At 42.2% G+C, this 16,397-nt stretch overlaps 1 pseudogene; it reads right to left on the bottom strand.

Annotated features, from left to right (window-relative positions):
• Positions 1 to 1,189: 1,189 nt before the first annotated feature.
• LOC135511469 (cytochrome P450 2J2-like) lies at positions 1,190 to 15,967 on the bottom strand (annotated as a pseudogene).
• Between the last annotated feature and the right edge of the window lie 430 nt (positions 15,968 to 16,397).

Here is a 16,397-nt window from a genome sequence, read left to right as displayed (position 1 = left end):
TTGAAGTGTACCTATGATGAACATGACAGGCCTCTCTCATCTTTTTAAGGGGGAGCACTTGCACAATTGGTGGCTGACTAAATACTTTTTTGCCCCACTGTATATACAGGGGGTACTGGTACCAAGTCAATGTGCGGGGGGTAATTTCATTGAACATTTGTTTCACCATCATTAGCGTTGTTGATCTGCAATATAATAGTGCTAGTTCTGGCCCAAAGGTAGAGGTGTACCACATTTACCTTTTGTATGTAGATGTTTCTGGGGGCAGTTAATGGTCCTGAAATACTGCTCTGCTTGTCATGGCACATTTCACCATCCAACTGTTACATAAAAATCAATCATAGATTAGCCTCTGAACTGGAAAGACAAGCTTTGATGGCTGGATCATGTATAATGGGAGTTAACCATTTCAATATACACACAGATTTACAGTATTTGCATTCACTTGACTGACTTGAGTCCTGTTAAAGAGCCCTTTGTGTAAGCATTTTGTGATGACCCCTGGCCAGAGAGAGAACGGACAGCTTTGTTTAAACTGGGTTTTATGTCAGTTACGTAACTGTTAGATAAATGACTGTCTGAATGAAACAGGGCTGCTCTTCTTGATAAAGACAATAATGAAACATTCACAGGTGTTTATGAAAACAAAATACAATTCTTTTTTTTGGAGGGTGGCATATTTACTTCAGCAGGAAGGTTACATTCATAAGGCACATAATAAAGATCCCATTGTGATTAGATGCATGGCACATTGTATTTTACATACAGAAGGCCGCAGATATACAGTATATCTTTAGATCTAGAGTGTTCTAACAAACCATGGCATAGATCTGGAAGGGGTTCTAACAAACCATGGCATAGATCTGGAAGGGGTTCTAACAAACCGTGGCGTAGATCTGGAAGGGGTTCTAACAAACCGTGTCGTAGATCTGGAAGGGGTTCTAACAAACCGTGTCGTAGATCTGGAAGGGGTTCTAACAAACCGTGGCGTAGATCTGGAAGGGGTTCTAACAAACCGTGGCGTAGATCTGGAAGGGGTTCTAACAAACCGTGTCATAGATCTGGAAGGGGTTGTAACAAACCGTGTCGTAGATCTGGAAGGGGTTCTAACAAACCGTGTCGTAGATCTGGAAGGTGTTCTAACAAACCGTGTCGTAGATCTGGAAGGGTTTCTAACAAGCCGTGGCGTCTATCTAAGCTTTCTAACGAGCCTTGACATATAGTCAATCTTGAAAGGGAGGGGCAAAATCATAGTTCCCACGTTTCACTCTAGACTCAGCTCCACCCCCTCCAACATGGAGAAACTGAACTTCTGGAATGAACTGATCAAAAATAGGAAGAGCTCCATCCTGGCCAGACCCTCCCCAAGCCACACAAGTTAACGTGGACAGACACACAGAGATGTGATGTGCTGGGGTTTTCAACTGATTCTCTGACAACACTGTATAGGAATCCCCTACCTGTGAAGGGTTAGGACCAGTACAGACTAGGTTTCTGGCTAGGTTAGGATTACCTGCAGAGAAGGGCAAGAACGCTTCCCTCTGGACAAACTTGACGACCTGGTGCAGGAAGTGTCCTTGGTTGAAGGTGTCTGGTGTTTCCCTCTCCGTCTTGTCAAACAACACTGAGGTCAGAACGTGCATCAACACTGTTCCCTGAGAACAACACAAACAATATCCTCTGCCCTTGACTAAATTCAGTACAATGCAAAGAACATTCACCAACAACGTCTACCGACATCCATTTATTGTACTGTAGCCTACCTCCAGGAGAGGGCGCAGTCAGACCACTTGTTCCGGCTGATCCCTCACACATCCCCCCCTCAAGCCAGACCCAGGGGGGCTCGCGCCAGCTGGTCCCACCAGGTCTCGGCGAGAAAGAGCATCCGCGTTACTGTGTAGTTTTCCGGGCTTGTGAACCACCTCAAATGTAAACGGTTCAGCGCTAGGAACCACCTCGTTATCCAGCTATTGTTGTCCCTCTGTCCCGCCATCCACTTGAGGGGGGTGTGGTCAGTGACCAGACGGAAACTTCTCCCCAGGAGGTAGTACCTCAGATACCCTAATGCCCACTTAATCGCCAACCTCTCTCTCACCACCGTAGCATAGTTTTGCTCCCTTGGGGACAGTTTACGGCTGATATACACAACGAGGTGTTCCTCCTCCCCTCCACCTGTGATAACACTGCCCCTATCCCGTGTCTGATGCGTCTGTGAATACAGTAAAAGGCATGTTAAACTCTGGCATCCTCAAAACAGGGTTTGTGCATAGCACAGTCTTAGGTTCATTAAAAGCTTTTTCGGCCCTATCGGTCCATACCACTCGCACTTGTTCTGATTTTTGGGTAAGGTCGGTCAGTGGTGCTGCTATGGTGGAATAGTTCGGTATGAAGTGCCGAAAGTATCCTGTCAGGCCCATGAAGGCACGCACCGCCTTCTTGTTAGCGGGCCTAGGCCACTCCCGCACCGCCTGTGTTTTCTCCTTCTGGGGTTTGATGAGGCCACTGCCAATAGTGCACCCCAAGTATTCGGCTTTGTTTAAGCCAAGGTGGCATTTCTTAGGATTAGCCGTAAACCTGGCAGCCTCCAGGCTTGCCAACACAGCTCTTACCTTGTTTAGGTGGTCGCCCAAGTCCTCCATGTGTATGACGACATTGTCAATTTAGGCGGCTGCGTAAGCCCGATGGGGTCTAAGCAGGGTATCCATCAGTTGTTGGAATGTTTCCGCCGCTCCATGTAGACCGAACGGCATACGGACGTATTGGAAAAGCCCCTCCGGCGTTAATTGTAATAATTGTGTCCTTCAAACTTTGCTTTCGTCAGAGAATCCTCCATTTGCAGCAATTACAGCCTTGCAGACCTTTGACATTCCAGTTGTCAATTTGTTGAGGGAATCTGAAAATATTTCACCCCATGCTTCCTGAAGCACCTCCCACAAATTGGATTGGATTGATGGGCACTTCTTACGTACCATATGGTCAAGCTGCTCCCACAACAGCTCAATAGGGTTGAGATCAGGTGACTGTGCTGGCCACTCCATTATAGACAGAATACCAGCTGCCTGCTTTTTCCATAAATAGTTCTTGCATAGTTTGGAGCTGTGCTTTGGGTCAATGTCCTGTTGTAGGAGGAAATTGGCTCCAATTAAGCGCCGTCCACAGGGTATGTCATGGCGTTGCAAAATGGAGTGATAGCCTTCCTTCTTCAAGATCCCTTTTACCCTGTACAAATCTCTCACTTTAACACCACCAAAGCACCCCCCGCCATCACATTGCCGCCACCATGCTTTACAGATGGCGTCAAGCACTCCTCCAGCATATTTTTTTTCTGCCTCTCTCGAATGTTCTTCTTTGTGATCCGAACACCTCAAACTTAGATTTGTCTGTCCATAACACTTTTTTTCCAATCTTCCTCTGTCCAGTGTATGTGTTATTTTGCCCATCTTAATCTTTTCTTTTTATTGGCCAGTCTGAGATATGTATTTTTCTTTGCAACTGCCTAGAAGGCCAGCATCTCAGAATCGCCTCTTCACTGTTGACATTGAGTGCTGATTTGCGGGTACTATTTAATAAGCTGCCAGTTGAGAACTTGTGAGGCGTCTATTTCTCAAACTAGACACTCTAATGAACTTGTCCTCTTGCTCAGTTGTGCACTGGGGCCTCACACTCCTCTTTCTATTCCGGTTAGAGCCAGTTTGCGCAGTTCTGTGAAGGGAGTAGTACACAGCATTGTACGATATCTTCAATTTCTTGGCAATTTCTCCCATGGAATAGCCTTCATTTCTCAGAACAAGAATAGACTGATGAGTTTCAGAAGAAAGTTCTTTGTTTCTGGCCATTTTGAACTTTTAATCAAACCCACAAATGCTGATGCTCCAGATACTCAACTAGTCTAAGGAAGGCCCGTTTTACTGCTTCTTTAGCGCGGAGAACAATGATGACAGATTTTTACTGTCATCATTGTAACCAATTTTCAACGTAGACAAATCTTGTTTAAAATAGGTTGAATTTGTACCTTTGAAACGTCAGATCTTCAATGTTATGTCCACTATTAGAATAAAACAATAGGCTATGCAGCACCTCCTACTGGAGAGTTGATTTATCTACAGCTATTATTATGGTCTCCTATCCAGGGTTTTAGCCAAGCCCAGATCTGATTAGAATCACTGACTACTACCAATGTGCTATTGTGAGAATGATTATTGAGCGATCTCTTAATAACTAAATATAGTCACTGTTGCTATCGAGGGGTAAATGTTACTATTTAGGCCTACAGTATAAAGCATTTGCAAAGTCATTAACAGCTTTTGTTTCAATTCAATCTATGGTTCAACTAAAAACATACAAAACAAATTGCCTAGGGTTTCAAGCTTCGGTTGATTTCAAATGTAATCTTCAAGTTAATCATTCATATGTTGGATTCACTCCTCAATCACGAGCAAAAATCTAAGTTAAAGAATAGGACTAAATCAAATCAAACTTTATTTAAAAGGCACTGAAATATTGATTAGATTCGATTTAGTCCTATTATTAGATCCTTGGTTGAGATGGAGATTCCAAAATAATAATTATTACTTTGTAGACAAACTGGATATTGAATTGTGTTTGGTTGTCAACGCAACCAAATATCAACATTTGAAGGAGATGTATCTTCTGCTTGGATCATTCCATCTACACCACAAATTAATAATTGAAATCTAAGTTAAATAATCAAATCAAACTATAAATGCACTTTACATAAAGTTTCATTTGATTTAGTCATATTTTTTTCAAGTTTGATTCTTGGTTGAGATGAAGACGTGAATCCAACATGTCAATTATTCAATTGTAGATGAAAAGGAAATAAAGGCAGACTAAGTCAGTAGCACAAAAGATATCTCCTTCGAATGTTGATATTTGGTTGCGTTGACAATCAAACACAATTAAATATCCAGTTTGTCTACAACCAAAAATCTAAGAACAGGACTAAATTGAATCAAATCAAACTTGAAATGCACTTTAAATAAAGTTCAATATCACTTTTGCAATACAATAAATAGCCTATTAACTTGTCGACAAGTTAACAAATTATATATATATTGGATTCACGTCTCCAACTAAACCAAAAATAAAAGTTCAAGAGCCAGTAGCTCAGATGAAACAATACAGGCATTAGATATCCTTTAAATGTTGATATTTGGTTGCGTTGGCAACCAAACACAATTCAATATTATTTTTGTAATACAATAAATAGCCTAAAGTTAAGGCTATCTTACAAACTACACTGAACCAAAATATAAACGCAACATGCAACAATTTCTAAGATTTTACTGAGTTACAGTTCATATAAGGACATCAGTCAATTGAATGAAATAATTTGGGCCCTAATTTATGGATTTCACCTGACTGTGAATACAGATATGCATCTGTTGGTCACAGATGCCACTATTTGCCTCATGCAGTGCTACACATCTCTTTTGCATAGAGTTGATCAGGCTGTTGATTGTGGCCTGTAGATAGTTGTCCCGCTCCACTTAAATGGCTGTGGGAAGTGGCTGGCTATTGGCGGAAACTGGAACACACTGTCTTACATGTCGATCCAGAGCATCTAAAACATGCTCAATGGGTGACATCATGGTGAGTATGCAGGTCATGGAAGAACTGGGACATTTTCAGCTTCCAGGAACTGTGTACAGACTCTTGCAACATGGGGCCGTGCATTATCATACTGAAACATGAGGTGATGGCGGTGGATGAATGGCCCGGCAATGGGCCTCAGGATCTCGTCACGGTATCTCTGTGCATTTAAATTGGCATCTGCCTGCCCATACCATAACACCACCGCCACCACGAGGGCAATGGTCACAAGGTAATCCAGTAATTGTAGTAAACAGTGCCACACTCAGGCAGAAAACTGAATGTTCTATTCTCAGAAAGGCCCATCTTTTCAAAGAAAACCTACTTTAATTATATCTATATTTGAGAAAAATAAGTAGATTATTTGTGATCACAAGAAAATCCAAATAATTAAGTCAATATATGACATTCAGTGCTATAAACCTGTCTCCAATATAATCTCATAGTTTACACAGACCCGTCGCTGACTTTCGTGTGAAAAGGCATCCCATGGTCTGTTTTGTCAACGAGCTCAATGTACAGTGTGTTCGGGAAGTATTCAGACCCCTTGAATTTTTCAACATTTTGTTATGCCTTATTCTAAAATGGATTAAATAAATACAAATTATCATCTATTCACAATACCCCAGAATGACAAAGTGAGAACATCTTTTTAGAAATGTTTGCAAATAAAAACAGAAATACCTTATTTACACAAGTATTCAGACCCTTTGCTATGAGACTTGAAATGGGGCTCATGTGCATCCTTTTTCCATTGATCCTCCTTGAGATGTTTCTACAACTTAATTGGAGTCCACCTGTGGTAAATTCAATTGACTGGACATGATTTGAAAAGGCACACACCTGTCTATATAATGTCCCACAGTTGGCAGTGCATGTCAGATCAAAAACCAGGCCATGAGGTCAAAGGAATTGTCTGAGACAGGATTGTGTCGAGGCACAGATCTGGGGAAGGGTACCAAAACATTTCTGCAGCATTGTAGGTCCCCAAGAACACAGTGGCCTCAATCATTATTAAATGGAAGAAGTTTGGGACCACCAACACTCTGAGCAATCAGGGGAGAAGGGCCTTGGTTAGGAAGGTGACCAAGAACCCGATGGTTCCTCTGTGGAGATGGGAGAACCTTCCAGAAGGACAACCATCTCTGCAGCACTCCACCAATCAGGCCTTTATGGTAGAGTGGCCAGACTGAAGCCACTCCTCAGTAAAAGGCACATGACAGCCCGCTTGGAGTTGCCAAAAGGCACCTAAAGGACTCTCAGTCCATGAGAAACAAAATTCTCTGGTTTGAATGTCAATCGTCACGTCTGGAGGAAACCTGGCACATCCCTACGGTGAAGCATGGTGGTGGCAGCTTCATGCTGTGGGGATATTTTTCAGCGTCAGGAACTGGGAGACGAGTTAGGATCTAGGGAAAGATGAACGGAACAAAGTACAGAGAGATCCTTGATGAAAACCTGCTTCAGAGCACTCAGGACCTCAGACTGGGGCGAAGGTTCAACTTCCAACAGGACAATGACTAAGCACACATCCTAGACAACACAGGAGTGGCTTTGGGACAAGTCTCTGAATGTCCTCAAGTGGCCCAGCTAGAGCCCAGACTTGAACCCGATTGAACATCCCTGGAGAGACCTGAAAATAGCTTTGCAGCGATGCTCCCCATTCAACCTGACAGAGCTAGAGAGGATCTGCAGAGAAGAATGGGAGAAACTCGCAAAATACAGGTGTGCCAGGCTTGTGGTGCCATACCCAAGAAGACTCGAAGCTGTAATCCCTGCCAAAGGTGCTTCAACAAAGTGCTGAGTAAAGGGTTTGAATACTTATGTAAATGTGATATTTCAGTGTTTTATTAAAACATTTTAAAACATCTAAAAGCCTGTTTTTGCTTTGTCATTATGGAGTATTGTGTGTAGATTCATTAAATCCATTTTAGAAAAAGGCTTTGTATTTCAAACACTGGTGGTAACCAGATCAAATCAAATCAAATGTATTTATATAGCCCTTCTTACATCAGCTGATATCTCAAAGTGCTGTACAGAAACCCAGCCTAAAACCCCAAACAGCAAGCAATGCAGGTGTAGAAGATTGATGGCTAGGAAAAACTCCCTAGAAAGGCCAAAACCTAGAAAGAAAACTAGAGAGGAACCAGGCTATGAGGGGTGGTCAGTCCTTTTCTGGCTGTGCCGGGTGGAGATTATAACAGAACATGGCCAAGATGTTCAAATGTTCATAAATGACCAGCACAGTCAAATAATAATAATCACAGTAGTGGTCGAGGATGCAACAGGTCAGCACCTCAGGAGTAAATGTCCGTTGGCTTTCCATAGCCGATCATTAAGAGTTTCTCTACCGCTCCTGCTGACTCTAGAGAGTTGAAAACAGCAGGTCTGGGACAGGTAGCACGCCCGGTGAACAGGTCAGGGTTCCATAGCCGCAGGCAGAACAGTTAAAACTGGAGCCGCAGCATGGCCAGGTGGACTGGGGACAGCAAGGAGTCATCATGCCAAGTAGTCCTGAGGCATGGTCCTAGGACTCAGGTCCCCCAAGAGAGAGAAAGGGAGAAAGAGAGAATTAGAGAGAGCATACTTAAATTCACACATATCTGGAGTATTTCTCCAGTGTCCTAACAGACTGACCCTAGCCCCCGACACATAAACTACTGCAGCATAAATACTGGAGGCTGAGACAGGAGGGGTCAGGAGACACTGTGGCCCCATCCGATGATACCCCCAGACAAGGCCAAACAGGCAGGATATAACCATACCCACTTTGCCAAAGCACAGCCCCCACACCACTAGAGGGATATCTTCAACCACCAACTTACCATCCTGAGACAAGACCGAGTATAGCCCACAAAGATCTCCGCCACGGAACAACCCAAGGGGGGGAGCCAACCCAGACAGGAAGACCACGTCAGTGACTCAACCCACTCAAGTGACGCACCCCTCCAAGGAACGGCATGGAAGAGCACCAGTAAGCCAGTGACTTGGCCCCTGTAATAGGGTTAGAAGCAGAGAATCCCAGGGGAGAGAGGGGAACTGGCTAGGCAGAGACAGCAAGGGCTGTTCGGTGCTCCAGTGCCTTTCCGTTCACCTTCACACTCCTGGGCCAGACTACACTCAATCAAAGGACCTACTGAAGAGATGAGTCTTCAATAAAGACTTAAAGGTTGAGACCGAGTCTGCGTCTCTCACATGGGTAGGCAGACCATTCCATAAAAATGGAGCTCTATAGGAGAAAGCCCTGCCTCCAGCTGTTTGCTTAGAAATTCTAGGGACAATAAGGAGTACAGCAGGACCAAATCGTAAAGATAGGAAGGAGCAAGACCATGTAATGCTTTGTAGGTTAGCAATAAAACCTTGAAACCCTTGCCTTACAGGAAGCCAGTGTAGGGAGGCTAGCACTGGAGTAATATGATCAAATTATTTGGTTCTAGTCAGGATTCTAGCAGCCGTATTTAGCACTAACTGAAGTTTATTTAGGGCTTTATCCGGGTAGCCGGAAAGTAGAGCATTGCAGTAGTCTAACCGAGAAGTGACAAAAGCATGGATTAATTTTTCTGCATCAATTTTGGACAGAAAATTTCTGACCATTGCAATGTTACGCAGACAGAAAAAAAGCTGTCCTTGAAACAATCTTGATATGTTCGTCAAAAGAGAGATCAGGGCCCAGTGCACTACTTTTGTGAAAAAATCATTTTTACTTTAAAAATATATTTATTCAGATTTTTTTATGAATACTGAGAAAGAGGCTTTGGAGGAAATTCTTAATGAGTCAGACACAGATGCTGGGAGTGACCTGGAGCAAGATGACTCGGGCAGAGAATTGTTTTTTCTAGAAGGATTGGATTCTGTTTTAGATGTGTAAATAAATTATTTTGTATATCTTTCTGTAGTTTACAATATGTATTTGGTATTGTTTTATATAGTTGTGGTCTGCTTCTTTTTACAGTATAGTGGTGTCCTGTGTAGCCTATTTTTTTTATTTTACCTTTATTTTACTAGGCAAGTCAGTTAAGAACAAATTCTTATTTTCAATGACAGCCTAGGAACAGTGGGTTAACTGCCTGTTCAGGGGCAGAACGACAGATTTTGTACCTTGTCAGCTCGGGGATTTGAACTTGCAACCTTTCGGTTACTAGTCCAACACTCTAACCACTAGGCTACACTGCCGCCCCCCTATAACCAGTGTATCATTCCAAAGTAGTTACATATTGTATATATTTCACATTAGTTAGCTGGTAAAAGTTGGACATATTCTGTGTAACAGCGGAGAGGTGTTCTTATATAAATTCTTATGGTCATTGTTACTTTGTCTCTAAAGGTAGGTGACCTGTGTCCCACTGTTTTCATTGTATAGGCTAGTAAATTGCTTTTACATTACAGTAATGTCGTTTTGTTATATAGTTGTGGTCTGCTTTTTTGTGTTTTGGACTATGTACAGTTGAAGTTGGAAGTTTACATACACCTTAGCCAAATCAATTTACACTCAGTTTTTCACAATTCCTGACATTTAATCCTTGTAAAAATTCCCTGTCTTAGGTCATTAGGATCACCACTTTATTTTAAGAATGTGAAATGTCAGAATAATAGTAGAGAGAATGATTTATTTCAGCTTTTGTTTCTTTCATCACATTCCCAGTGGGTCAGAAGTTTACATACACTCAATTAGTATTTGGTAGCATGGCCTTTAAATTGTTTAACTTGGGTCAAGCGTTTCGGCTAGCCTTCCACAAGTTCGCCACAATAGGTTGGGTGAATTTTTGCCCATTCCTCCTGACAGAACTGGTGTAACTGAGTCAGGTTTGTAGGCCTCCTTGCTCGCACACACTTTTCAGTTCTGCCCAAAAATTGTCTATAGGATTGAGGTCAGGGCTTTGTGATGGCCACTCCAATACCTTGACTTTGTTGTCCTTAAGCCATTTTGCCACAACTTTGGAAGTATGCTTGGGGTCATTGTCCATTTGGAAGACCCATTTGCGACCAAGCTTTAACTTCCTGACTGATGTCTTGAGATGTTGCTTCAATATATCCACATAATTTTCTCTCCTCATGATGCCATCTATTTTGTGAAGTGCACCAGTCCTTCCTGTAGCAAAGCACCCCCACAACATGATGCTGCCATCCCCGTGCTTCACGGTTGGGATGGTGTTCTTTGGCTTGCAAGCCTCCCCTTTTCCCTCCAAACATAACAATGGTCATTATGGCCAAACAGTTATATTTTTGTTTCATCAGACCAGAGGACATTTCTCCAAAAAGTAAGATCTTTGTCCCCATGCGCAGTCCGTAGTCTGGCTTTTTTTATGGCAGTTTTGGAGCAGTGTCTTCTTCCTAGCTGAGCGGCCTTTCAGGTTATGTCGATATAAGACTTGTTTTTACTGTGGATATAGATATTTTTGTACCTGTTTCCTCCAGCATCTTCACAAGGTCCTTTGCTGTTCTGGGATTGATTTGCACTTTTCGCACCAAATTACGTTCATCTCTAGGAGACAGAACGCATCTCCTTCCTGAGCGGTATGACGGCTGCGTTGTCCCATGGTGTTTATAGTTGCGTACTATTGTTTGTACAGATGAACATGGTACCTTCAGGAATTTGGAAATTGCTCCCAAAGATGAACCAGACTTGTGGAGGTCTATACTTTTTCTTCTGAGGTCTTGGCTGATAACTTTTTATATTCCCATGATGTCAAGCAAGAGGCACTGAATTTGAAGGTAGGCCTTGAAATACATCCACTGGTAGACCACCTTGACTCAAATGATGTCAATTAGCCTATCAGAAGCTTCTAAAGCCATAACATCCTTTTCTGGATTTTTCCAAGCTGTTTAAAGGCACAGTCAATTTAGTGTATGTTTACTTCTGACCCACTGGAATTGTGATAATCTGTGAAATAATGTGAAATAATCTGCCTGTACACAATTGTTGTAAAACTTACTTGTGTCATGCACAAAGTAGATGTCCTAACCGACTTGTCAAAATTATAGTTTGTTAACAAGAAATTTGTGGAGTCATTGAAAAGCTAGTTTTAATGACTCCAACCTAAGTGTATGTAAACCTCCAACTTCAACTGTATAGTTTACACCCAGTATAGGCCTATGTAACTGTTTCCTGTGTCCAATATTTCAAATTAGTTTTCAATTGGGAGGCAGAGGGGTAGGCATGGGTGGGCCTGGGTGGACACATGCTCATCCACTGGTTAAGCAAAAAAAAAGAACACATTATTATTAGAAAATACACCTCACAGAGGTGAGCTTGCTGCTCCCTCTCACCTGGCCAGTTGTGAAGCAGCAGTTTACAATCCCCCTGGACAGTTATGTCCAGTGGGGGTAGGGAGCCTACTGAAGAAGTTATACATTTACAGTGTTTGCTTCTGAGAGAGGGCTGTGAGATGGTGTGATAAAAGTCACAAGCATGGAATCTGTAACAAATTTTAGGCTGGGTGTTATCTTTTAGTATATTGCTTTAATATTACAGTAATGTAGTTTTATAAAATTAGACAACTGTAATGATGTTTATCTTACAGCAATATTGATCCCTTTAGATTCCTTTATTTTATTCCCCACAAAGAGGGTGAGGACGTCTGGGAGAAAACCACACCCCAACAAGTGACCACGCCAGTCAATGTCTTCACCCTCCACTGCCAGATCCACAATCCCCACTACTTTCTCTAATGCTATCTCTACTGATGGTTCAAGCTCACACCACTCCACAAAGGCCTCACTCCTCTTCCACTACCCCCACTGCAGGCCCTGGATCCACTCCCCTCTCAGCCAGTTAATCAAGAGGTGCGGAGGCAGGGGGACACCTCGGCGTCAACAGAGAAGAGGGAGGAGCAGAGGTAGGAGCACTGGAACCAACACTGGAAACAGCACAACAGAGTGAGATGAACCTGAGGACAGATGGTGTACAGTCATTGAAGATTATGTAGAGCCAGTACCACCCAGGTTCAGACCCAAATGACCTGTAGGCCCACAGTTGGACGGTACTCAAACATACCAGCTGTTTCATCTTTACTTCACCACCTCTGTGCTGTGGACACTAGTTTGCAATTGTCACAATCGTCGTAAGCATACTCAGACCAAAGAGCAGCGCGATATGGGTTCCACATCTTTTTATTTGTGAAATGCACAAAAACAATAAAGAACAAACGAAACGTGAGTCAATGAAGTGCTCACAGGCAACTACACAAAAACAAGATCCCACAAAAACCCAGTGGGGAAATGGCTGCCTAAATATGATCCCCAATCAGAGACAATGCTAAACAGCGGGCTCTGATTGGGAACCATAACAGGCCAATATAGAAATAAAACTACCTAGATTACCCACCCGAGTCACAACCCGACCTAACCAAAATAGAGAATAAAAAGGCTCTCTATGGTCAGGTCGTGACAGCAATACCAACAAGTAGGGGGAGAATAACTTGTTAGGGCTAGCTAGCAGAACCCCTCGACAACATCCGCTGAAAAGGCAGAGTGCGAAATTCAAAAATATTTTTTTGAAATATTTAACTTTCATGCATTCACAAGTGCAATACACCAAATTAAAGGTTAACTTCTTGTTAATCTACCTGTCCGATTTCAAAAAGGCTTTACAGTGAAAGCACGCCATATGATTATGTTAGGTCAGAGCCTAGTCACAAGAACACATACAGCCATTTTCCTGACAAAAAGAGGAGTCACAAAAAGCAGAAATAGAGATAAAATGAATCACTAACCTTTGATGATCTTCATCAGATGGCACTCATAGGACTTCATGTTACACAATACATGTATGTTTTGTTCGATAAAGTTCATATTTATATCCAAAAATCTCAGTTTACATTGGCACGCTATGTTCAGTAATGTTGTGCCTCGAAAACATCTGGCAAATTTGCAGAGAGCCACATCCATTTACAGAAATACTCATCATAAACTTTGATAAAAGATACAAGTGTTATGCACAGAATTATAGATATACTTCTCCTTAATGCAACCGCTATGTCAGATTTCACACACTGTATATTCGCTGGGCAATGAGTTGAAAAACTACAAACCTCAGATGTCCCACTTCCTGGTTGGATTTTTCTCATGTTTTCGCCTGCCATATCTGTTATACTCACAGACATCATACAAACAGTTTTAGAAACGTCAGAGTGTTTTCTATCCAAATCTACTAATATGCATATATTAGCTTCTAGGCCTTAGTAGCAGGCAGTTTACTCTGGGAACGCTTTTCATTTGAACGTGAAAATGCTGCCCCCTATCCCAAACAGGTTTTAAGCAGCAGAGGGGAAACAAGATGCACTGGTAACATATGACATGGGTGACATGCTCTCCTACATTTCCCTGGTGATATACATGGGACTGGCGAAGGTATCAAGACTAGTTGACTAGTGAAAACTGTTTCTTGACCATCAACTGTACTCTTCACATGAGTGACCCACAAAAGGATGAGGAGAATGACAATAAGAAGAGGACTGCAGGGTATGATCCTCTCGCAAGAGTCAAGCCCATTTACATTTATAATTTATATCTGTTTTCCAAATATTTCTTGCAAATAGTTCTTCTTAATGTGGGACCAATACCATTTGGCTTATTCAATGTGTAATAGCAGTGGAATTACCCCATTCTGACAATTTGGAGAGGTTGAAAGCACACTTGGATGTACCCTTTCCATATTATGTCTATATTTGATAAGCTACCCAGGAAAGGGCGGAAAACAGCCCATATTAATATATATAGCCTTAGAAATAAGGTTCATAAAATCAATAACTTGCTGACGTCAGATAACCTTCATATATTAGCAATTTCTGAGACTCAGATAATTAATTGGATGATACAGCAGTGGCAATACAAGGTTATAACATCTACAGAAGAGACAGAAATGCTTATGGAGGAGGTGTTGCTGTATACACTACCATTAAAATATTTGGGGTCACTTAGAAATATCCTTGTTTTTGAAAGAAAAGCACATTTTTTGTTTATTAAAATAGCATCAAATTGATCAGTAAAACAGTGTAGACATTGTTAATGTTGTGAATGACTATTGTAGCTGGAAATGGCAGATTTTTTATGGAATATCTACATAGGCGCGCCGAGGCCCATTATCAGCAACCATCACTCCTGTGTTCCAATGGCACGCTGTGTTAGCTAATCCAAGTTTATCATTTTAAAAGGCTAATTGATCATTAGAAAACCCTTTTGCAATTATGTTAGCACAGCTGAAAACTGTTGTTCTGATTAAAGAATCAATAAAACTGTCCTTCTTTAGACTAGTTGAGTATCTGGAGCATCAGCATTTGTGGGTTCGATTACAGGCTCAAAATGGCCGGAAACAAAGAACTTTCTTCTGAAACCTGTCAGTATATTCTTGTTCTGAGAAATGAAGGCCATTCCATGGGAGAAATTGCCAAGAAACTGAAGATCTCGTACAATGCTGTGTACTATTCCCTTCTTAGAACAGCGCAAACGGGCTCTAACCAGAATAGAACTGAGCAAGAGGACAAGTGCATTAGAGTGTCTAGTTTGAGAAACAGATGCCTCACAAGTCCTCAACTGGCAGCTTCATTAAATAGTCCCCGTAAAACACTAGTCTCAACATCAACAGTGAAGAGGCGACTCCGGGATGCTGGCCTGCTAGGCAGAGTTGCAAAGAAAAAAACTTATCTCAGACTGGCCAATAAAAATAAAATATTAAGATGGGCAAAAGAACACAAACACTAGACAGAGGAACTCTGCCTAGAAGGCCAGCATCCCAGAGACGCCTCTTCACTGTTGACGTTGAGACTGCAATGTAGCAGCCACATGGCAAAGTTGCCACATTATGACTAACTGTACAAATCATCCATGGCTTTTGGTAGCTATATTGTTAGGTTTGTGCTAATGTTAGCCTTGAGCGCTGAATGTCACAAAAGTTTAGGGATAACAAGTATCATTCACTTGATACATGGAGGGACTGTTGTTAATGCTGTAGGTAATGTCTATCACCTTGAGTTCGAAGTATCCCCCCAGTGTTGCGTCTTTGCTAGCCATCTTGGGGAAACCCAGTGGCACAATGTTGCCCATCCTCTGTGTCTCATGGATGAGTGTCAGTGTAGGACATGTTGGGTCTGTCAGACATGTTGGGCTGGCGGGACTGGCCTATCACTCTGTTTATCTCATCCTGGACCTTCCCTGGAGGGAAAAGGTGAAGGGATCAATCAATCAATCAATTGATCAATAGATCAATCAAATAATCAACCAATCAATCACGTGGGTGCTGTGGAAGAGTTGACTCCCCCTGTATCTCTGGGTTGTTCATCATGTAGACCAGGGCCAAGCATAAAGGGGTGGCAACGGTCTTCATCCCAGCCTCGATCAGGTCCAGGGTACATACCATTAGGGTCTCTGTATTCAGAATCCACACAGAGCCAACCAAAGAGGGGGAAGTCTGTCATATGAAAATCAGTGCTCTCCCTTTCCATTACAAAGACATGGTTCCCACACCCTGCAGAACACGGGGTTTCGATTAGTTTCAAATACCACCGACACCAACATCTTCACGTTATAAAATGACTCCACTGACAACTATAGGGCAAAACGTCAGAAACGTCATCACTTATGACCTTTTTAATCTGAACATGGGCTGTTTGAAGAGTTTTATCTCAAGTTTTATGTGATCTGTTCTGGTTGGATTTCCCCTCCAGCCCTTTGATGATGGAAATGGAAACTGATTGGGGTAAAGAAATCAGAAATCTAGAGCAACACGACTGAGCTTCCAGCTCTCACACACGTACACTTTTCATTCACACTCTTCTCAACACACACAC

The sequence above is a fragment of the Oncorhynchus masou genome, chromosome 24, assembly GCF_036934945.1.
Source record: "Oncorhynchus masou masou isolate Uvic2021 chromosome 24, UVic_Omas_1.1, whole genome shotgun sequence".
Classification (NCBI taxonomy): Eukaryota; Metazoa; Chordata; class Actinopteri; order Salmoniformes; family Salmonidae; genus Oncorhynchus; species Oncorhynchus masou.
Note: the sequence above shows the minus strand (reverse complement) of the source record. Positions and strands in the feature narration are given on the sequence as shown.